The sequence below is a fragment of the Rattus norvegicus genome, chromosome 1 (assembly GCF_036323735.1).
Source record: "Rattus norvegicus strain BN/NHsdMcwi chromosome 1, GRCr8, whole genome shotgun sequence".
Lineage (NCBI taxonomy): Eukaryota > Metazoa > Chordata > Mammalia > Rodentia > Muridae > Rattus > Rattus norvegicus.
In genome coordinates, this window is record NC_086019.1 from 147,760,724 (window position 1) to 147,785,055 (window position 24,332).

Sequence of the window (24,332 nt, forward strand, 5' to 3'; positions counted from 1 at the left end):
GCTCAAGGTTTGCATTGAATATTGTCTTCCTGGAACCCTGCCACCTTCCTGTCATGAACTTGACTTCCATCCACCCATGAAGTAGCAACAAAGGCATCCCTTGTTGCAGACAGGAGAACTCAGCAGGGAGAGGTGGGTGCCAGGCCACAGAGCTAGTGAATGGCAGAGCCTGCTTAGGTTTTAGCCATTCAGTATAGCGCTGTTGTCCTCAGGGTGCCCAGGCCGAAGTGGGGTGCTCTGACAGCACCACCCTTGCTACTCCAAGAGATGAACCGACACTGAGTTTCTAAGCCATAAGCACAGTGGAAGTTGTGTGGCAAGCAGACAATGTTTGGGGTCACTCAATTGAACTGAGGAGTCATGGGAAGTTATAACCCTCCAAGATTCAGAGGCCTCATCTATACAGTCAGGCAAATACCTACATCATGGAGTCATGAGGACAGAAAATCATGTATGAAAGTTCCCATCTCTATTATTATTGTTGTTGTTGTTGTTATTGTTATTGTTGTTATTATTCCCCCCAGGAAAAGAGTATCTTTCAACACAGCTCTGTGCAAGTGTGTGTGTGTGTGTGTGTGTGTGTGTGTGTGTGTGTGTGCGTGTATGCAAGAGAATAATGGTGCATGTGTCCTGAGGTTATGAGTTTCAGAGATGCCGATGTATGGGCACAGCACTCAGATGGCACCTGCTATGGAGTACATTTATTCAGCTAAACACACACCTAAGTGTTAACAAACACAATTATCTTACCAGGAGATTCTTCCATGCACATCTATGATTTTGTCTTTCTGGCCCTGTCTCACAGGTGTACAGGGAAGATTACATTGCAGGACCCTTGTTCTTTCCAACATGCCCGCTGGCACTGATGTCACCAAAGCACGAGGGCTGCCTGAGATGGGCTTCTTCCTAAGTTGAGCTGGAGAGTTCCATTTATGGGTCTGCTTTTGTGTGAGCCTGGGAGACTTGGGGAGATCCAGCAGACCAGGTACTGTATCTCTCCAGTAGAGCTGTGTGAAGTGGCTAACCCCCATTTCATGCATCAGCACCACTCTCCTCATCTCTCCTCAGAGTTTTACACACGTTTAAGCGAACATTCATAGCACACTTATATACTCCCTACACAACACGCAGGTGCACACAAACAACTAGTTTCAGGATCAAGGAGGATGCTAATGGGAGACATGCACGCTTGTGTGAGCATGTGAATGTGTATGCACACACACACACACACACCACACACACACACACACACACACACACACACACACACACACACACACACACGATACCATGCACCTTGCCTTGAGCCTGGCATGCTCACAGTTTCTCCCTCACTAACAGGGTACCTGTTCTCACTTTCGCACAGGTCAGAAACATGGCCCCTGGCTTTGACCACATTCCCACAGTTCTGTACTTCCTTCAGAGGGTTGATGCATGCTGGTGAGGGAACCCAGAAATTCTGAGTTCATCTTCCATTCTGCTCTCAACTCCCATTTGCTATAGTCATGTCAAACAGAAGCTGGTCAAGCGTCAGCAAGGCAGGGATGAGCCTCACACATACAGATGAGGGTTTGCCACATTCGGCAAGGACAGAGTCTGTGGCACAGGAACTCAAATGTATTTTTGATAACAACTCCACAGGTCAAATGCAAACCACATTAAAATACATGTAGGATTTTCCATTGTGCATGTAAAAGTTTAAAGCAGGGGCAAAGCTCCTACATATGGCTGCCTCTCTACTCCTCCCACTCACTTGAGCTTCTTCTGTACTCAAATTTGGCCTCTCCCACCAGACCTGGGGTCATATTGGCTATGGCCAATAGTGATGCTCCTGTCCCTACCCTCTCTGTGGGAAAGGTTCCTGCCTTACTCACGCATCCATCCTGATTCTTAGGAACCATAGCCCTAGCCACCCACTTTATGACCCTCCTGCATCAGCCACTGCTCTTCACCAGGACCCCAGGGCATCCCAGGCTCTTCTTTTGTGCATTTTCCCTCACTGACCTCCTCCTGCCAGTGTGCTACATCAACACCACCTCTGCAGATCCTCAAACCCTGCCGCAAGCCTGCTGTCCCTGTGATGAGTCTCCCTACTTCTGCTGCTCGCCTGGCTGGTAACACCCCTGACTCTGCTCTGCCCTGGGCCTCCTACCTGTACCTACTCAGCCATGTCAGATAAGGCCATTCACTCCACCCTCATTCCCAACTTCTCTTTGTTCTTACCTCTGTGTGGAGTCCCTGCTATCACCAAATTGTTCCTGCATGGTCAGGCTGCTGCCCCCTCTCCTGTCCATCATTCTGGTTCTAGCCACATTTCCCTGTCCCTCCTTGTACCAGACTCTTTCCCTTCCACCCCAGGACCATTGCATACACTATGTCCTTGGATGAGAATAGCTCTCATCCTCCTCTTCACCCGTTTAACCCCCTGGTCATTTAGGTTCAGCTTCAGTACCAAGTCTCAAGGAGGCCTGTTTCCAACCAGCCCCTCCCTCCTCAGAATAGATATGGTCCCATTCTACCTGTAATCCTCCTGAAAGAGAATGAAGGTCACAACAGTCCAGGTGAGAGACCAGGGCTGGGTTGACAGAGCCTCAAAGAGAAAGGATGATGTCACTGTCTCAAAATAATTGTGTGTCAGCCTCAAGACTCAAAAAGGGAAAACCCAAAAAAGCCTCGGTCACCTGATCCTCCTACACTGAATGGGCAGAGGATTCTACGGGAGGAAGAAAACCACGGCTGGGCTGGTTGCAAGCTTATGAACTATGTCACAGCAGCTTGTGCTAAGACCTGTTGCAAAGAATATCACATCCACAGCTTCTTATGCCTGTCAACTAAGAGGAGCACAAGTCCTGCAGAATCAGGCACTGCTCTCTCAGTCTCTCCATCCACACTCTAGCTAAGAAACCAAACTAACCAGATATCCTTCCTTTGCTCAGGTTGCTGTCTGCTTAGAACATAAGCACCATTTGCAAAAACCTATTTTGAGCCACAGGCTGTGCTACAAGCCAAATGGCAGCTAGAGATTTTTAAAGACCCAATCACGACTAAGCATGAAGCTGGCTGGGCATTTCACATTGAATGTTGCTGGCAGTGAGAGAGGTAGCCCTGTGCTCTGGTGATGCCAGGGAAGGTCCCAGAAGCTTCCTGAAGGAGGCTCCCCGGGGATAGCCTATTTATTGACCACAGAAGTGCAGCAGGGAACTTCTCTCCTGAATGCAGCCCTTTGATGGCTTCATAATGTCCAAGCACACCCCATTTCAACCACCTTGGAAGGATACACCTACTTGTTTACTTTCAGTCAATGAAACTTTCTGGAAACCTTTGAGCCCAAGTGCTACTCTCAGTTGATTCAGTTATCCCCCATGTTCAGTGTGAATCCTTCCTAACGACCTGTGCTCAGGGTTACTCATCATAACTGACGACCAAGACAGGAACAAATATCAGCACCCCACAAGTTCAACCCCACCTGCAAGGATCCCCCAGGAAACACCTGCTTGCCCGCTCCTGGATGGTGCTGCGACCGGGCTGTGCACACACGAGAACATCAGCCCAGACTAAGAGTGATTCAGGCTTCACAACACGCACAGTATATCTGGCCCATGGCGCAGCATCCAGCCACAGACTATTCCCCATTCCAGATCCAGCCATGCTGGGTTGGATTCCTATAAAGCAGAGCAGGCAGGAATAGCCTGGGAAAATGTGAAACTTGAGAGTATTAAGATGAAAGCAAGAGCAAGAAATAAAAACCGACATTCTGTTTTCCTCCTCACTGATTTCGTGGAAACCCACCTAGGAGAAAACAACCCTTGATCCTCACATGGAGAAAACTAATCACATGCAAACTTTCACAGTACAAACACATGGAATATTTTCACGATCATTGAAATAAATAAAAAGCCAAAAGGCTCTCTCCATGGATGGGAGAAGAGGAAGGAGGCAGCTAGGAAAAGGAAATGTTCCCTCCACACCCATCTTTCCCAGAGCGACACTCGTCACAGATAGCACATCAAATGCCCTACCTTCTCAGAGGGTTGAACAAAGACCTTTCTTCCTTGTGAACAACACCTTCTTAGGAGGATATGCTGCCCGAGTAGAAAAAAAATGTCAGACACCTCTGGAAGCAAACGCACTGCATTTGTATTCTGCTCAGAAAATGTCATCACAGATCTGTTTACCTTAACTGTGGACCATGATTCAGCCGTGACAACTGTCTTGCATACTGATCAATTTATTTGCAGCAAAATTTCCAGCGTTAACTGCTTAGGTTCTGAAAAACTGGATGCTTGGATTTCTTGTGCAGCTGCGACACATAAAGGAGAGATCTAAGCTTGTTACCAAAACATTTCTGTGAGAGACTATAAGGGATTTTTTCTTGAAGTGTGGGCAAGGGAGGATCCTTTCCTCTTCCGGAGAGAAGGCAGAGCTCATGATTCCTACAGGCCTTCCTCAGGGCAAGATGTTTGTAGCAAATGTACAGAAACATAATGTAACAGGGAGCATAGGACTCTGCATCCACGTTTTTGGGCAGGCTTTAACCAGCTATGTGACCCTCTGTAAGACATACCCATCCCACAGGCAGGATAAGCCAGACTCTGCCTTAGGGCTGGAGGTGGCAGAAACAGGAGGAATTAATGATTGGGATCAGGAAAGAAGGGAGGAGCCAAGCCCTGATCTCTCTGGCATCTATCATCCCAGACTGGACACTGAGCAGGCCTTACCTCTGGGGACAAGAAACAGACCCCATACAGACTGGGGAGACCTCCCTCTTCTACTAGCAATGGTGCCAGGGGACCATCCTGTCTCCACAGGCCCCACTGTGCACTGGAACACTGATGTCAGAATACAGGTTCCCATCAGTGTTCATGACTAGAAACTCTAGCTTCCTTTAACCTCCATTCTAGCTGAAGGTCCAGTGTCTCTGTGCTAAACTTTAAATTTTTATTTAAAAGAATCGTTTCATACAATGTATTCTGATCATGTTTTCCCCTCTCCCAACTCCACAGACCCTACCCACCTTCTTACCCACCCAACTTAATGATCATTCTTTTCTCCAAAAATAAAACAAAAAAATGAAAATCAAAACAAACAACAATAAGACAAAAAGTACCAAATGAAACAACACACACACACACACACACACACACACAGTCCATTATGTGTTTGTCAGCTACTCATGGACAATGGGTCTGCCATAGAGGGTGTTTGATATACCCTCCACTAGAGAAAACTAATTTTCTCTTTCCCAGTAGGTACCAATTGCAAATAGCTTCTTGGTTAGGGGTGGGACTTCATGTCTATTCCCCCTTCTCAATGTGGGACTTTGTTTTGAATCTGTGTAGGATGCTGTGCGTGTTGTCACAGACCCTGTGTGTTTCTACATGTATCATCAGTCCTGTTATGTCTGGAGGAAGACAAATGATCTTACTCCCAAGGAATGGAAGACCTCCTGTGATCCAGAGACCTTCAGAGGAAGACTGGGGTCCCTGGCCATGTAGAAGATGGGCCAGGACAGCTGGTGGCCAAGTCTTAAAATCTGCAGGACAGATGGTCACCAAAACAGGCTCCAAGAAAGGCTGAGCTAAAACCCAGGCTGAAGTTTATCAAGGCCTGAGCACAGAAAGAGGAGGAAGCACAGGGTGGAGGTTGCTGGTGGGAGGCCTTGTCATGGTCTCAAAGCTCTGCTCCTGCACACTCAGAAATTTAAGAACGTCAAGTGAGGCGAAGTTCAGAAGCTATGAGGAAAAAACTCATTCATGGCAGAGTCTGTCAGCCTGGAGTATAACCTTTGAGGAAGAAAAAATGAAGCCATCTTCAAATACCTATAGGGACCTCCTTGAAGGAACCACAAGAGATCAGTTTTCTACTGTGGAGGTTTCCTCCGTGACAATGACAAACATGAAGGGTAGGGGACAGAAGCAATGATTGGAGGCATACAGCCTGTCCAGAGACAGTCTAAGGCTGACCAGAAACCAAATGAGTGAGCAGGCCTGACATAAAGAGAAAAGCTAATAAATTATGGAATAGCCAGACAGATAAAAGTCACTCGGTCATTAAATATAATGCTTCAAAGAATAATCGTACAGGAAAGTGCTAGCATAAGGAAACAGAGCAGAGTCTTACATCAGAGTATCTTTCAGGGATCCATCAAGTCCAGCTTCATCCACTCTGCTGCCCCAAACTCACTTGGCAGCTTTAGCTTCTGAGTCTTGGCTTCAATGTTGAATGTGCCCAAAGGGCGTATATGTGATTCTAGATTTTACTTTCTTTTGTTAAAAGAGAGAGAGAGAGAGAGAGAGAGAGAGAGAGAGAGAGAGAGAGAGAGAGAGAGAGAGAAGGGGACACACCTCCTTCTTCCTGTCCTTTATCTTCATTGTGGCTCAAACATCTCTGGTTACTATCAAATCTTTTCACTAGCTTACTAGGACCCTTCCCCTCTGGGCTAGCCCTCTGAGGACACCACGTCACTTGCTGTGAGCTGATCTAAAATCTGTGGCATGGGAGGTGGTGGAGCCTTTAAGAGGTTGGCACTAGTGGAGAGAAATTACATCACTGACGGGGTGTGCCCTTGATGGGAATATTAGTACCTGTACTGTGCAGATTTTTTTTTTCTTTGGTCAATTAGACACAAGCTAGAGTTGTCTGGAAGGAAGGAACCTGAACTGAGAAAATGCCTCCACTTGTACAACGTGGTGTAAGCATTCTTCTATTACAGATTCATGCTTATGGGGCAGGAGAGCTGGTTGAGTTGGTAAGAGCATGTGTTGCTTTTGCAGAGGGTAGGAGCACAGTTTCCAGCAACCACATCAGGTAGTTCACAACCACCTGTAACTCCACTACGTCAATTGATATCTTTTCTGGCCTTCTGATTCCAGGAAACAACAGAGCCCAGGATAAGGAAAGACTCACTTTTTGCCTTGGACCTCCTCAAAGGACCACCATACTTTCCAATGGCACTGAAGGAGGCCATGTTTGTGTCTACAGTCCATACTGCTGCCCCAGGACATGATGAAGCCTGAGATGAATGTGACCCTATGCAGTCTGTATTGTTAACTGATGACTTATTGATGTCCTTGGGCTTTGCTCCCTGAGGGAGCAGGTCAGGACATGCTGATGTGAGTGGCATGTGTATGGCCTGAGGCCAAATTGAGGCCCAAGGTCCATGCAGCTCCTGAGAGCCATAAATGAGTCAGTGGTCCTCATAAGGCCAGCGCTTGTGTTGATGTCTGTCACCTGTGTTAGCATCAAAACCCATGCAGATGTCTGTGACCTGGGTTGCTGCCTGAAGCCAGTTAATGTGTCTGTGTGCTAGTGAGAGTCAACCTGTCCCTCTCCTGCCACCACAAGGCTTCTCTCAGTTGATGGCTTCTGGTGGAAGAGGGAGTGCAAGCAGAGAAAGATTCATCCTCCCAGTGGGGCGCTGGTCACTAGAAATTTGACCATGCTCCAGTAAGTATATTAGCTCCCCCTACTTTCTTCTTCTTTTTTTTTAAAGCTTGGGGTGGGGGAGGGGAAGGGAGGGGTGGTCAGTGGGGAGGGTGCTCAGAGATGGGAGGACTGGAGGGAGGAAGATCAGGTGAATGATATGAGATTCCCAAATAAATAACCAATAAAAAAGATAAGCACACAGTACAACTGCTAAGAGAGAAAGGACTAGCTTGCTACCATCACAGACTATTGTGTTCTTTTTAAACAAAGATGCATACAGAACCAGAGATAATAAGGCAGAGTAGAATTAAAAAGTCTGTCATTATTACAATATCTGTTTGGGATTATTTTTGCAAACGACCTTAAGAATAAACAATCTTTAGGATGTCATTCTCTTATTTGTTTGTTTAGAGAGTGCATCTTTCAAGGAAAGGCTTCTTTCGGACTTTTCATGTCTTTTCCAGGATAAACTAACAATCATTTGTCAAACTCACTATCCAAAGGACTCTCAAGGAGTAAAACCTCCAACACCACACTGCCACACTGATAGATAGTAAATTATTGTTAGCTCAGAGATAATTGAGAAGACATAGAAAGAAAGAAAAGTAGAATATACTAGGGAACTATAAAGTAACCCCAATATGCTCGGCTTCTTCATAAACCCAGCTGCAAACACACATCTGTTAAAGATCATAGCTTGTATCATAGTAAATATAAGGACATGTAACTGGGCAGGCCCAGACACCACCATTCCTTACCCAGAAATACAAATGTCTGCAATGTGAATACCACTAGTAAATGACAATGAAAATAGTAGCAATACTCATGCTCGTTACAATGTCAGATTGTCATTCAATAACTGTAGCATCTGGCTTCAGCCTGGATCAGGTCACACACTGACTTTGAAGCTCCACAACCAGCATTAAATCAAAACGAATTAATTCAATGCACATCCTATATGTGATTTGTGCATTCTCTCTCTCTCTCCCTCTTTCCTTCCCTCCTTCCCCCCACCCTCTCTCTCTCTCTGTCTGTCTCTGTCTGTCTCTACCTCCCCCCACCCGTGGGTGTTCATCCAATACAGTAGAAATGGAACAAAGCTAATGCGTTAATGCTAAGATTAGATGTGATTGTTATTTGCACTTATGCTCTATTATCTCCAAGTTCTTAACACATAGACTATAACGTCCTTGTAGTTAGGAACAAGGCAAATGATGGGACTGAACGTAACTGTGAGGCACCAGGACACTGAAATCTGCAGGCGGGCTGAGTAATGTGAATCATAGAGGTGAGGGAGTGTCACAGGAGCCAGCAGGTAAGAAACCCTGTAGCCACCCACGCTGAGCTAATTTACTCTCTAGGGAAGAAGGTGTTCTAGGAAGATACAAGTCAGAATTGAAAGACAAAGTGCCTACTGAGTTCTAAAGAGCTGTCAAGACTGAGCAGGAGCCCTGGCACTAGGGCTGTGTAAGCAACAGTTTTACGCCGTGTTCAAGGGGAGATAGTGTTTAGTATAATCTGATTAGGATATACTGCCGTTAGTTAGCTGTGCCTGACAGTCTGAATATTCCATAACCCAAATATTCAGGGAGCATAAGGAGTGGGAAAAAAAGACTATCATGAGAGACAAAGAAGGTGAGGCTTCAGGAAAGACAGGCTAGGGGAGTCACTAGTCAAGGTCAAGGAGATGCCGCTACCAGATTAGAAGTTAGGGCAACAGTAAGAGTACCCAGAAGAGTATGTCATACACTTTCTAGGAATGTGACTATCAGTCCACCTTTATGAGTCAAAAGTACACAGGAGAGAGTGGCTGCTGTTGAGAATGACTGGAAATAACCAAGAGAAGAGACTGAAAAGGCAGGTTTTGTCCTGAGGTTCCAGGACAAAAGAAGGCCTGGGAAAGGAAGTGCATCCTCAGCCAACCCTGCCACTCAGGAAGCAGCAGCCAGCCAGACAAGAATGGTCCTTCTCAGTGAGAGTCCCTGTATCTCAGGCATTGAAGCCTCAGGGTTACTGAACAGTGAGAACAAAAACAAACAAGCAGAAAAAGGAAATGGTGTTCCATACAGGTGGCCTCCACAAACCATAAGGGAATGAGAAGCCAGGGCTAATGAACCCTGGGAGGAGGTGATGGAGAGTCCTGGACCAACATTCAGAGAAACAGAGAATGAAGAGTGTGGAGGCCCAGGGTTGCATGGCCCACATAGCATGGCCACACGGATCACGGCTATATATATCTGTGAACACCAAAACTCCTGAGAAGTGGGGTTTCAATGGCAACCGTAGGCTTGAGGTGACAAGGACCTGCCAGACTCTGGTGTTGATCTGCACTTACAAATTCAGATGCCACCACTCAGGGATAGGACTGGGGAAACATAAAGGCTGGGGTCCGGAGAAACAATCCAGTAGGTAATAGCTGACTGCTTTTATAGAGGACCTGAGTTAGGTTCCCAAGCCAAGTCAGATGGTCCACGATTGCCTTTCACTCCAGCTCCGACAACCTCTTCTGACCTCTACCAGCACATGGGTGCACACACACAATCATAAACATAAGCATAGGTCTTTTTTAACTGTTTTAAGAAAAAAGAAAGAAGATGATGACTCTGAACATGTTCATCTAACCCCCACCCCACCACCTTCCACCAGGATTACAGAAACGTTCAGAAGAAATCTCCACAAAGGAGAATCTTTTTACCTATTGTAACGGTAAATTGCCACTGTCAACTTGATTGGAATTATATCATATAACAGTCATAGTCTGAACATGTTTGTGAAGGTCCTAACAGAAAGGGTAGACAGGACCCCCTAATGTGAGACCCCATGGGCTGCTGGTGTGTCCTGAATCAAAAGAAAAAAGGAGGGAGTGACCTGAGCCCCAGCACTCTCTTCTGTCCCTAAGTTGCTCAGTCAAGCATTTTGTCATAGCATGGAGATCAGCAATGAATACGCTGTCCTCACTGGATCTGAGCGCTCACTTCCTAAGTCTACCACTCCCTCCCCACTCCTGCTCCCTCCTCCTCTGCCCTATCCCATCCCACTTTTCACTTCCTGCTTCTGCTCTCTTGCTGGCTTGTTGCTTCTGCTCCTGAACCACCCCGTGTTCCTCTTGGTCCTTTGCTCATGCCTCCTCACTGTGTGCTCTCCTGTCTTTGGACCTCTGGACATCTTTGAGTCTCCCTTCCTGCCAACAAAGGCATCAAGGAGCTCATCAAGGAACACACTCGGGCCTTCCCAGTCTTTCTTTCCCAGGTCACTCTCCTGTGCCTCCATCCCTCTGAGCTCCGCTTCTGGCTTCAAGTTTGCCACACAGCCTCATGATGCCATTCAACTCCATGTAAAGACGCATGTCAGTAAAAAATTTGCACAGGAAGATAGTAAGAAAAGCAAATTTGTTATTCTCACATTATTCAACTAGAGAAAGGCTTCGATTAGAAATATTATAAAGCCAGAAAAACAGCATATCGTGCCATAAGCTAAGCACAATTCTTCGCAGAAAATGTCTTTTCTAAAAAGGAAAGGGAAATTAACATTTCCCCTGTTTACACAACAAATTGATTAAGTAAATCACATATCCTTCCACAATACGAAATTCTCTTCAGGAAGTCTTATGAAGTAAAGTGGTTTCCTTGTTGAATATATTCCTTGATGAATATATTCATCCATCATTCAACAAAAACGTTTTGTGTTAAATTTTAAACAGTGAATTACTCTACAAATATAAAATATGCAAAATAGTAAAACTGTTTACATGCAAAGCATTAGAATGGCTTTTCTTGTTAGAGTGGCTAAGGTATTGCTGTTAGACTCTGGTACTTGACACCAAATGGGATCTCTCTCCCATGGCTCATGTCTGCTACCTGTACTTTGATGTAAAGTACCTCCCACAGGCTCATGTGTTTGAACACTTGGTCCCCAGTTGGTGGTGTTGTTTTAGGAGGATGTGGAACTTTAGGAGGTGGGACATCCTCGGAAGAAGTGGGTTGTTGTGCTTAGACTTAAGGTTTCATAACCCAGGTTAAGGTTCCTGTCTAACATTTGCAGCCTTTTCTACCCAGATGTGAGGTTTGACGTTTCATCTGTGTCCTTCTATCACCATTGAAGCCACCTGCCACCATGCATCTACCACCAGTATAGACTATATCCCATCAAACTATGAGGCAAAGTAAACCTTTCGGTTGCTTTTGTCAGATGTTTCATCACAGGGACAAGGAGAGGAACCAGCACAGGACCTAAGGCATGAAGGGAGAAGGAGACTGTGGGCTTCCTGGGAGCACAGGGCAGGCACCGGAGCAGGTGCTTCTGAGAAACACCTTGCAGTTGCAGACAGGAGTGCAGAATGGAGAAATGTCTGTTCTGGGAATGCTGGTATACCCCACCAAGGCCTTCCTTGGCTCAACCATGAGAGTCACTTCAGCCCGGTCACTTCATGAGCAGTTTTCTATGAAATTAGCAGGCTGTCAGGCCTTACGCAGCTCTCCTTTCTGCAGTCATGGATCACATATAAATAAGTGGGTGTGGACGAGTTCTGCCCTACTAATGCTGAGATTTGAATTTCATGTAAAATTTGAATATCATGAGATATTCTTTTGGTGTCGTTTTATATCCATTTGAAAATGTGAACATGCTTCTGGCACATGGGGCATTAAACAACAACAGCCAGGAGCAGTACAGACGTGGCCCACTCCTGTAACTCCACAACCTTTGGACTACACCTAGGCCCAAGAAAATCCAGATATAGAGAAGGGAACTTCTACCTGTAATTCACTGACTCATTGGTATTGCCCTCCCCATATTTACACAGATCCAGATGGAGCACTGTACAAGTTCGAGTGTCACATCGAAGTCCACACCCATCAATGGTAGTCACAGATTGGGAAACAGATGGTGCATTTTTACCTATTGAGAAAAGCTCCCTAACCTTCGAAGCTAAGATCTCAGGAAAGAGCAACAAGAGCTCTCCTGGGAGTGAAATCCTCTCTAGGACAGTGGTCAGTTCCTTCAGGCATTACAGGAAGGAAGAGAACCTGGCTTAATGCATCTAGCTTTGCCCCAAAGGCAAAGGAGGAGAGACCAGAGGCAGGGACCACTGAATATTTATCTTTTCATTTCAACATGCTACCCCATCTGAAGACCACAAAATAGGGGGATCCTTGAAGAAGTCCAAAGATGCAGTCACTCTCAGCACCAAAATGGAGACCAGGAAGACAGCAACAGTTAGTGATGGCACCAACTAGAAGGGAGGCAAATTTAAGAAGGCTGTAGGTGCTGCAGAAGCAGCTGTTTCAGTATGAACACCACCAGGAAGGTTGAGAAACAGTCAGGCAGGTGCAAACAGGAACTGTGACAAGATGAGGCAACCCTCTGTCCAGGAAGCCTGAGGTAAAAACTCTCAAGGAAGAGAAAAAGGAGTGAACAACATGTGTGATGACCTCTAACCAAGATAACTGCTTCTATCTTCCAACCCCCACCTATGAAACAAAGACCTAGAATAGGTATTGGTCAGAGTGGATGACAGACAACTTTGGTACCCAGACTGCAACCTCCTAGTTACTGGGATTTCACAGGGCAGGCATTGTTGAGAACAGGGGCTTAGGAATGGTTTAGCTGGTAAAGGGCAGCATGGGTATCTGATTCTGCCTAACAAGGTCACAAGCACGAACAATGATGATCCGTTCCTGTCGTTTCCAGAAAGACCCCTGGAGAAAACATGCAGAGAGGGAAGGCAGTGGCTTCTCAGAGACAATTTCAGTTCAGGGATCTTGTTTTAGTTATACTTTTAGTGGGTGTGGCCACGGTCACAAGTGGCTGTGGGTTTTGTTTTTTTGTTTTTTTGTTTTTTTTTTCATCTTAAAAACTGCATCTTGTAAGTATCCCTGGCTGTGATTCGTGGGGAATCACAATGACTACTATGCTGATCCTAGAATGTGAAAGCCTGTCTGGTACGTACTCCCTCCAGCAGGGCTGGGGAGGGAATGAATGGCTTAGCACTGTAGACCAGCACTATCCACAGAGTCCAGCCTAGGGCAAGTATAGCAGAGCATACAGATGGGCCTAAAGAGACCTGCTCATTGGGGCCCTTTACTGCCATGTAAACACAGCTGTGTTTCCTGGTGGGAGGGTATCAACACGGGATTATGGTCATTTATCCCAATATTATATGTTAGGTATTATTTTCTTAAGTTACTAAACTAAAAGAGACTACCACAGGAGAAAAAGTTCTAATGCCATGCCTGATACTCCTTGAAGACTGAGTGGATCTTAGAGTCAGAAAGGAATGAAAAAACCTCAAGATATTGAGGTTCTTATCAACTTAAACTGAAGTTGGACATATGCATCAAATCGGCTTTGGCAGGTGACAGATATATAGGAGGGGGTAGAGAAATTCCCTAGTCAATCCCAGTGTACCATATTCCTAGTATTTCCATCCATGTGCCCCCAACTAGGAAGCTCCTAAACCTATGTATGCAGGGCTCATGACTCATTCATAACTGAGAAGTCCTGGGCTGTTTGGGATTAATCCTGTGTGTAGTCTCTTTGCTCCCCTCCTGCTAGTTTAACTTGTTAAACCCATCTTTAGTCTCCTAGCTCCCCTCCTAGTTACTTTAACTTGCTAACCCCATCTCTAGTCTCTCTGCTACCCTCTTGACAAGTTTAACTTGCTAACCCCATCTCTAGTCTCCTAGCTTCCCTCCTAGTTAGTTTAACTTGCTAATACTATCTCTATTCTCTCTGCTCCCATCCTGGTTAGTTTAACTGGCTACCCCATCTCTAGTCTCTCTGCTACCCTCTTGACAAGTTTAACTTGCTAACCCCATCTCTAGTCTCCTAGTTTCCCTCCTAGTTAGTTTAACTTGCTAATACTATCTCTACTCTCTCTGCTACCATCCTGGTTAGTTTAACTGGCTACCCCATCTCTAGACTCTCTGCTACCCTCTTGACAAGTTTAACTTGCTAACCTCATCTCTAGTCTCTCTGCTACCCTCTTGACAAGTTTAACTTGCTAACCCCATCTCTCGTCTCTCTGCTCCCATCCTGGTTAGTTTAACTTGCTAACCCCATCTCCAGTCTTCTAGCTCCCCTCCTAGTTAGTTTAACTTGCTAACACTATCTCTACTCTCTCTGCTCCCATCCTGGTTAGTTTAACTTGCTAACCCCATCTCTAGTCTTCTAGCTCCCCTCCTAGTTATTTTAACTTGCTAACACTATCTCTACTCTCTCTGCTCCCATCCTGGTTAGTTTAACTTGCCAATACAGCACAGCCTAGAAATACTTGAAAGTCAACTGAGGGACTGCCGGGATCAGATTGACTGTGGTCATGTGTGAAGGTTAATATAATAACTGATGACTGAAATGGAAGGAAGGGCTGCCTCACTATGGGCAGTGCCATCCCTAGACAGGCGATACTGGGCTGCATAAGAAAGTTAGCTGAGCCAGTGAGTGAGCCTGTGAACAATGCCTCCTCTTGCTTCTGCTCCCAGTTCCTACCCTGACTTCCAGCTACGTTGGAAATGTAAGCTGACATAAACCTTATCCACTAAGTTATCTTTACTCATTGTGTTAATCCCAGCAAAAGGAAAGCAAACTAGAAGCCTGTGCGGGCATCAGAGATGGGGCATAATGTCCCAACCCTCAACTCCTGCCAAGGCCTACCTGGTAATCAGTTCCCATCCTGAAGTTACCAGAGTCCCAGACACTAGGTACATAATTGGCTTACAAAATCATATCCCTCTAAAGATGCCAAAGGAAACTGGAAAAGCAAATACATACTTAACAGCACAATTGGAATGTATTTAATAGCACAGAATAGAACATTTGGAATAGAAGTGTCCATCCACACTATTCCTTTGTTCTACAAAGTATCTCATCTCCTGTTACTTCCTGATGCTTCCTACCTTGAGAGGAAACCTAGACTATAGAGGGAGTATGCTAAGAATAAAGGATCTTCCATCGATACACACACACACTTCATGGCATAAAGTATGTGCCCCCATCACCAATGTTGAAGACTCAGCTCCTTGCACACTGAAAATATTTTTGTCATCTTCTAGATCCAGAGGTCAGATGAGAATGTGAGAGGATGACAGGGAATCGCTGTTGGGGGCTGTGTGTTGAAAGGCACAGTGGGGGTAGTTGCAAGCACCAGAGGTAGTTCTCACTCAGGCACTGTGTGAAACTACAACTGACATCGTGGTTAAGAACAGACCAGAAATGCTACAACCATGTTGCTGTGCTGCCCAGGTAGCTGGGTGCTAGTCTGACTCCTTCTGTATGTAGATTATACATTACCCCACACAGTAGGGTCTCATCATGTGATGTCAACCACATGGTTAGTAAGGACAGCATGTCAGTGCTTGGAAGAACATGGATGATGCTTTCAGCAATTCCCTCAAAAGCCACCTCAACTCAGAAATGTGTGTGAAAGTTGTCAGAAATGAATTGTTGCTCGCACTGAACTTTCCACATGCTGATTGATTGGTTAGAACTTCAGTTATTTAGAGCCTAATTAGAATTTACATTGGGTTATCGTCTTAGGGTTTTACTGCTGTGAGCAGACACCAGGACCAGGGCAACTCTTATTAGGACATTTAATTGGGGCTGGCTTCCAGGTTCAGAGGTTCAGTCCATTATCATCCAGGTGGGAACATGGCAATATTCAGGCAGGCCTGGAGCTGAGAGCTCTTCATCTTCATCTGAAGGCTGCTAGCAGAATACGGGCTTCCAGGCAGCTAGGGTCAGGGTCTTAAAGCCCACACCCACAGTGACACACCTCCTCCAACAGGGCCACACCTTCTAATAGTGTCACTCCCTGGGCTGAGCATACACAAACCACTACAATTATTTACCCACTATATGTCTAACCTAACATCCTTATGAGTATGAGGTAAAACCTTTAGGAACTTACTAACGTAACAGACCACACTGGCTTCTACCCACGCAAGGGCTAAGAATGGCATAAGACAGCATCGGAGGCCTATAGCACAGACTTCCCCACTTCGCTGTAACTGCCTGCCCAACATTTTCACCAATGGATTTGAAGTGTCTTGATTCATGTTTTTCTTTGTTCTGGCACCGTGAAACTGTTACCACATTGGAACATCGAATTCAGAACAAATTAAATCTGTGTTCATGAATCATGATCATTCATATCTGACTCCAAAATAAACTCCTCCCTCTGAAGAGAATGCTTTTCCTTGAGTCATCAGAACAGATCTCATGGTAAGGTAGTCTAATACAGAAACAATGAGGCCTATGAACCAAGAAACAGTTAAAATGTCTTCACAAAAGCAGATGAGATACCAAATACAGTTGCTTAAGCCTCAGACAGACCATGAGCCACAGAAGAAGCCCAGCTTCTAGGGTTAGCATACCTGCTACCTCCACTGCCTCATCCTGTCTCTCCCGAGTTAGTGACCACATCACCACAAGGGTGAGCTACATACAATATAACCTAATCCAATAATTTTTGTTGGTGCTGTGGACTGAATTGTGCCTCACCAAATGTGCATGTTGAAACCTTAACCCCTAAAATGATGTACTGGGAGAGGAGACTTTCAGGACTCACCAGTCTAGATAAGGTCATTACAGTGGACTCCCATAATGGGATTAGTGACCTTATGAGAGGAGACTCCATTCCTTTCTCTCTGACACATGGGGTTAGAAGAGGAAGGTGTTTGGTTAAAAACCAAAAAGACAACCACAGCTAGGGACTGCATTGATGGGCACCTTGATACTGGACTTCCCGGCCTCCACACCAGGAAAAACTAAATCTCTGTGCTCTCAGTACACCATCTATGGCAGCTTGTTATGGGAGTCTCTGTGCTCTCAGTACACCATCTATGGCAGCTTGTTATGGGAGTCTCTGTGCTCTTAGTACACCATCTATGGCAGCTTGTTATGGAAGTCTGAGCTAAGGAGTCTATGGATATGTTTAGGATGTGAAATGCATTCTCTAAATAAAAAAATGTAATGAAACCAGTGACAGAATCATCATTATTGTTATCGAACCCCAGTTAAGAAGAAAGTTTAATGAAAGGTGATAAAGTATTCAGTTCCTATATTCCTGAGGCCCCTCCTTTCTCATGTGCTAGCCTTGGTAGAAAAGGGAAATTGAGAAGTTGCATCTTGGTTTAAATTCTCACAGTGGCCAATAGACCTTGTAACTGCTGTTATATTTATCCTATTAAGAAAATACCCGATGAGGTGGAGAGATGGCTCAGCAGTTAAGAGAAATGACTGCTCTTCTAGAGAATACATATATGGGTCCCCACACCTATATTGTGGCTCATAACCACCTGTGACTCAAGTATGAGGGAGTCCAACATTCTTTTCTGGACTTTGTAGGTATTGCATGCACACAGTACATAGATATATATGAAAAAACCACATAAACACATAAAATCAAAGTTTAAAAAATTAAAAATACATTAGAGTTGGAAGTGCTGCTCATGGTAGAGAATCTGCCTAGTACATAAGAGGTCCTGGGTCCAGTCCAAATATTATATACCATATAATATATATTATATGCTATTTGCTGTATGCTATATGCTACATACTATATATTACACACACACACACACACACACACACACACACACACACACACACACACACGCACACCAATATGCTGAAACCCAATGCTACTCCAGCTACTCTCAGAACAGATCATAGTATGGCTAAATTATAACCAGTAATTCACATTTAACAAAGCACGGGCTTTGAATATCTTCTATACTGACTCCAAAGACAGCAGGCAACCAGTCTTGTTCTTTCTTTCCTCTTTTCCTACATACTTAACAAATGGTGTTTTCTTGTGTTTTAATGAGTGCTTAATTCAATTGAGCAGTATGGACAGACTCGGGGATTATATAGGGAGCAGATATAAACTTAGCACTCAGAGGTGGCCCTGCCTGTGCTCCTCTGAAGAAGTGGCTATTGTGGAGAAGAGCAGTACTCACACATACCCTCCCAGTTTTCAGAGATAGCACAACCACACAGGAAACTATACTGGTAGAAACAGCAAGTCAGCTATATGTTTCTAAAGTCAAAGACCACATCGCACTTCAGGCTCCTGAGAAGGGCAAAACACTCCTGGTGAGGGGGTTTTCAGAGGTTGCTAACTGAGAATGTAGTCAGCATCATCCCCAGGTGGGGTTCCTGAACTAAGTAGAAGGAGAAGGTGCTGAGCACCAGCATTCATCTCCTTTCTACTTCTGTGGACACAGGTGACCACATGCCTCTCATCCCTTCCCCCACAGTAGAGACGATCCTACAACCACACCTTTCCCACAATGAGGGACTATAATACAGTCAGGTGAACAATGAAGATGAGTGTGCACAGAGGCTGTCTCCTCAATAAGAAAACTGCAAACGCAGAATGCAAACCAATAATCAGCCCGAACCTGTGACACTCAAAAGAATCTTATCAACAAGGGTAGGCCCCGGCTGCATTGCCTGTCCTGTGCCCTCCTCCCTTCTGGTAACAACACTCAGATCCTTATTCGATGCATGTCCCTTCTTATTCTTGGTTCCTGTGATTCAGATGAATCTGTCCCAAGGAGCGCTCCCCACAACATGCCCAAATGAAACCACTCAGAGAATGTGACTTTGACCGAAGACCGGTCCAAGGATGTCACTTGGCCCTCCTATCTAGGACAGCTGCTGGGTTTCCCATTGGTGAGGCATTGATGGGCTTCAACCAGGATGGGATGAGGCAGAAAATAAAACTAAAATGAGGGAGGTGGGACCAAGCCAAATGCCCACCTAACACGAAGTTTTATGGCTTATTTATCTAGCTATAAATGGGCTCTCTTTTAGAGACATCCTGGCAAATTATTCCATGATATTCTCCCCCAACCCTCTCTCAGACACACACACACACACACACACACACACACACACACACACACACACACACACATACACACACACATATCTAAACTCACATATTCAATAAATATGAACTGCTTCTACAATATTTACAGAATGCCACTACTAATATGGATAGAAATTAGTAATCTCACTAATGTCAGATCTTAAGAGATCTCTTAGCAATACTTTTAGTCATGCAACATTACCATATTTCTTTTATTCCAGGAATGAGCAGCAGTACCACCTGGTCCATAGGGGACCTGTACCTACTCCCCAAGTGCAGGCCAACAGGGGCTCTGTTCCAACACCCCCAGAAGCATGCACAGCACTCAACCCCACATATACTATTTTTCCTACATATATACCTACGACTACTTCAACCTATAAATCAGGCTCAATAAGAGATCAGCAATAACTATTATTAAAAACAGGACAATTATAACAGCATACTGTAATAAAACTTACTTAAAAGCTGCAGACTGATGATTTCTGGACATTTTCATTTACTATTTTCAGGCCCTGCTGATCCTTAGTAAATGCAGGAAACAAAGCTTTGGGTGAGTAGACCACTCACCTTACACTGCCGCTTAACACTGGGAAAGACATCCACAGCCTAGATTAGAGACAGTGTGCATTTATCTCAATATCAAAGAAAAGGACATTGGCACACCCGCTCCTGTGACTCAGAATGACATAAGTGTCCTTAGCATGAAGGATGTGTTCTGAGTTGCCCTCAGTTATGGCCACTGCTCAGATGATATGAAAGTGAGTGTCTAAGCACTCGTGAGCCAGTTTCAGACCAAGGGTGGCAGTATGACCACAGCACTATTCCCTGCCGTGGGCTCTCTGAGGCTCAGAAATACACAGGCCACGTGCATCATCTCATCGACACACACACACACACACACACACACAGCTCTCCTGTGAGCTAGCCATCATCACTCACATTTTACAGATAGCAAAGAAAAAGTACAAGGCTGAAAAACGTGTGAAATAACACAGGGCCAAGTGAAAGATGCATGCAAACCAACATATGTCTAAAACAAAGGACAATGCTTCTAGGCACATAAAACAAAATGCAACACATAATCTAGGATGATAGTCCCTTTGAACACTTTTCATTTTACAATAAAGAACAGAACCAAAAATGTTAGAAAATGTAAGTAAACAAAAAGTTGTACATAAAAGTATGACTTTCAGGGCTGGCGAGCTGGCCCAGTGACTCAGTGGGTTCAGTGCTTCCTGAACAAGCACGAGGATCGGACTACACATCTTCAGCAGCCTCATAATAGCTGGACATGGTGGTGCACATGTACAACATGAGAGAGACTAGGACAGAGATAGCCAGATCCCAGAAACTCACTGGTCAGCCAGCCTAGCGAAAAGGTAATCAGGAAATCCAGTGAGAGACCCTGTCTCAAAAAAGTGATAAAGAGAGACAGAGGAAAACACCCAGCATTGATGCCTGGCTTCTATACATACACACACTGCCAAACACATACACATTACATAACACACACACACACACACACACAGAAAAAGACAACTTCTCTACCACAAGTAAATGCAAATAAAATTTTAAATTATAATAAATTAGAATTATCATACATAACTTACTAGTTTAAGTTATAGATCATGGAAGGTTTTTTCCATTACTGCCTAATTGGCAGGCAATTAAAAATATTGTATATACGAGCCAGGTGCAGTGGTACAAGGCTATAGATCCATGTACACAGGAGGCCAGTGGGGTCACTTGAGCACAGGAACCCAGGATCAGCCAGAACAAGCACAGTAAGCCTGTCTCACAAAATACTGTAAAGAAGCCATGCAATTGAAAGCAGGGGGCGGGGGCTACATAGTGGGGTTTGGAGGGAAGAGAGGGGTAAGTGATGAAATTATGGTTTCAGTTTTTAAAAAAAATATTGTAGGGTCTGAAGAGTGATGTTAAGATTAAGTAATTAAGTAATGGTAAGTGGTTAAGAAAGCTTCCTGCTCTTTAGAGGACCTGGGTTTGGTGCACAGCACTCATGCTGGGTGCCTTACAACCACCTGGAACTCCAGCTCCAGGAGACCTGACGCACTCTTCTGGCCTCTGAAGATGCTCAGACATAGGTCACATACACACACACACACACACACACACACACACACACAAATAAGTATAAATCTTTTTAATGCTGCATATGCAAACCATTATAGGTTTGCTCTGTCCTTGTTGGACATTTAGACTCAGTTGTTTGCAACTGTTAGACTCCTGCCTTTATAAATGACACTGCAAAATAGTTTCCTCAAGACATTACTTGTAACTGTGGCTACTGCCTTAAAATCAATGAGCATGCTGGAGTTCCTGAATCACCGTTTGTACACTCAGCATTACCATTCACTGTTTGTACACTCAGTATTACCATAAGGCATTGATTTGGCTCCTACCACCAGCAAAATAAGCAGACTTCCCAGCCATTCCAAGATCAATATAACCCCACAAAATTATACTTGTTTTGGCTTTTACGTCATCAGTTATTAATAGATCTAAGTGGGATTATATGATATATACCTTTTTATTACTTTTTGAATTGTCTGCTTCTGCATTTCAAAATGATTCCTTGAAGTTTGTCTTCCTCTAATTGTTTTACAAACACACTCATACACATATGCTTGTATATACACACATGTATATGAAAGCCTGATGTCAAATAGTTTTAAAATATCTCTCCCATTGCCATTTAAGCTGGCCTAAATGGATCTTTAAAAATATAATTTATGAAAAAACTAAGACATGTCAAGGAATGAAGAGAATGTATACAACTTTCCTCCTTTAGAAATAAAATATCTACACAACTGAAGCCAAAAGTAGGATCCAAACATACTTAAAACATTTCTTATCAACCACAAGCTATATTTAATCTGACAATTTGCTTACTGATGCATAAATTTTAGGCCATTTGTAGGGAAAACTTACATATATAGACTTATTTCTAGTTCTTCTCATTTGTTACCCATTTTCCCAAGTCTCTCCCCCTCTCCCCCACCCTGTGGACTGTTTGTGTTGTGTTGAGGAAAAGGAGTTACAGACTTCGCTCTAAGATTGGCTACCTTACTAATGTAGAGGTGATTTATGTGCACTGATGATTATTCTAGTGGTATTATTATGCACACTACAGCCAAAGGTAGTGGTCCGGAAGCACACAGCTTTCCCTCTGGCCATGGACACAGAACATGCTGTTGTTATCGATAGTCAGAGCACATCTGTTTTCATTCCCTGTGTTCATCATCATCTACGCCCATCCCTCCTTCCTGTATCTGAAACTTCCCAATGAGGTCATATTCAAGGAAAGCCTTTAGACTCTTACTTAATGGCCTCTGGTTCTTTTGACTTTCTGAAAATGTTTTATTTCCTTCTCACTCCTAAAATATAAATTACCCAAACCCAGGGGTTGAGAATGTAGGCTAGTGGTGGTAGAGGTCTGGCCAAGGTTTGACTCTCAGCCCAGATTATCATTCAGATACATTACTGTTGCTAAGAAGTGGCTCGTTAGTCTAAGCCAGCCCCATGAATGTGACCACTGCTGCTACAAGTCTAAAGCTTTTCTCTGTGTTTAGTGCTTTTACGTTTAATTGCAGTTCAGATGTCTTCGTTATTTACCTTGCTTAGGATTTATTTTAGTTCTGGATCTGTGTTAATTTCATTTCTGCTGCTCTGGTAAAATGTCCTGAAGAGACAAAGTGGGTTCTTTCCATTTACAATTCCTGATTTCAGCCCATCGTTGTAGGGAAGTCAAGACAGGAACTTCGAACAGCTAGTCATATCACAGCTATGGTCAGAAACAAGGAGAAATGAATGTGTCCTTGCCTGCTTGCTGCTCAGTTTGACTTCATCACACAGTTTGGAACAGTGCCTAGGAATAGTGTCACTCACCGCAGGCTGGGTCTTTCCCCATCAACTGACTTAGGACAATGCCCCAGACATACCTATAGGGCACCCACATGTTGTCAGTCTTTCATTGAGGTTATTCTAATCATCATACAAACTAAATCTCAAAGCCACAAGAGCACAGCAATTACCTGAAGTATTATTTTCATAATTTCCCACTTTGCCACTGTGCTGAATTCTCTGTAATTTCTTCTTTTTTTTAATTTGTTTATTTGTCAGGGTCTCATGTATCCCAGGATACTGTAAGATGGTCTTGATTTTCCTTCTGGCTCTTGATTTCCTCAGTGCTTTCATATGCCAATGAGTGTGCCACCACACCCAGTTTTTGTGACAGTGAGAATCAAATCCAGCGTTTTGTATATGTGGGGCAACGAACTGAGCTACAGTGCTTAGCCCCCTGTAATTTCCCTCACTATACTTTCTAAATCACCAATTCTCTATTTGTCTATGTTTAACAGTAACTATTTAACACACCACTGGTTTACTGGGTTCATTTATTTTTCAATGTTACAATTTCCTTATAATCCACTCCGATTAAGTGACAATCAGCCTTGATAAAAGGCCAAAGGTTTGTTTCTAAGTTTTCTAAGCTATGAAAGACCCAAGATGGCATACATGACCCTAGGGAAGATGTTAACCTTCTCCAAACAAATGAGGAAAGATGGAATGCTCAAAGTGCCAAGAGTTAGGTGGGTTTAATTTGATGGAGAAAAACTGAAGCAATTAGGTGTGGTTTGCATTCTACTCTCTCCAGACATCCTATCGCCTGTGCAGTGCTGTTCTAGACCAATGACTAATAGGATAAAATGACCTTTAGGCTGCAGGAAATCATTTATATTAATTTTACTTTTACCCACTTAATACTGTGACCGCACCTTTCCTTGTGTTTGCCTTGGTTTGGCAGACCCTTCTGTGTTTAATTTAAATCACTTGTTTCAAGGTGCAAATACCAGTACCTAATGACTCCACTGAATTCTGTCGTTCTGTCCAATTAATAAATCTCTTTTTAAAGAACAAAATTATCTAAGTGCTTCTTTTCAAAGTCACCTTTTCCCCTCGTTGAAAATAACAGAATGAACACATGACTTCATCTCTCCTCCCCTGAACC

The 24,332-nt window shown here is 44.2% G+C and overlaps 1 protein-coding gene across 9 annotated transcripts in view; it reads right to left on the reverse strand.

Moving 5' to 3' along the window:
• Window positions 1–24,332, reverse strand: part of Arnt2 (aryl hydrocarbon receptor nuclear translocator 2) — a 156,633-nt gene that overhangs the window by 115,370 nt on the left and 16,931 nt on the right. Inside the window, exons 1-2 of one of the 9 annotated variants that reach the window (XM_039101491.2) lie at window positions 4,176–4,274; window positions 4,020–4,082 (exon numbers count right to left, since the gene is read on the reverse strand). The exons of 5 other annotated variants lie outside the window; for them this stretch is intronic. The gene's annotated coding sequence lies outside the window, so the exon portion shown is untranslated. 3 more of the 9 variants (XM_063281503.1, XM_063281490.1, XM_006229496.5) reach the window with 3 other exon arrangements.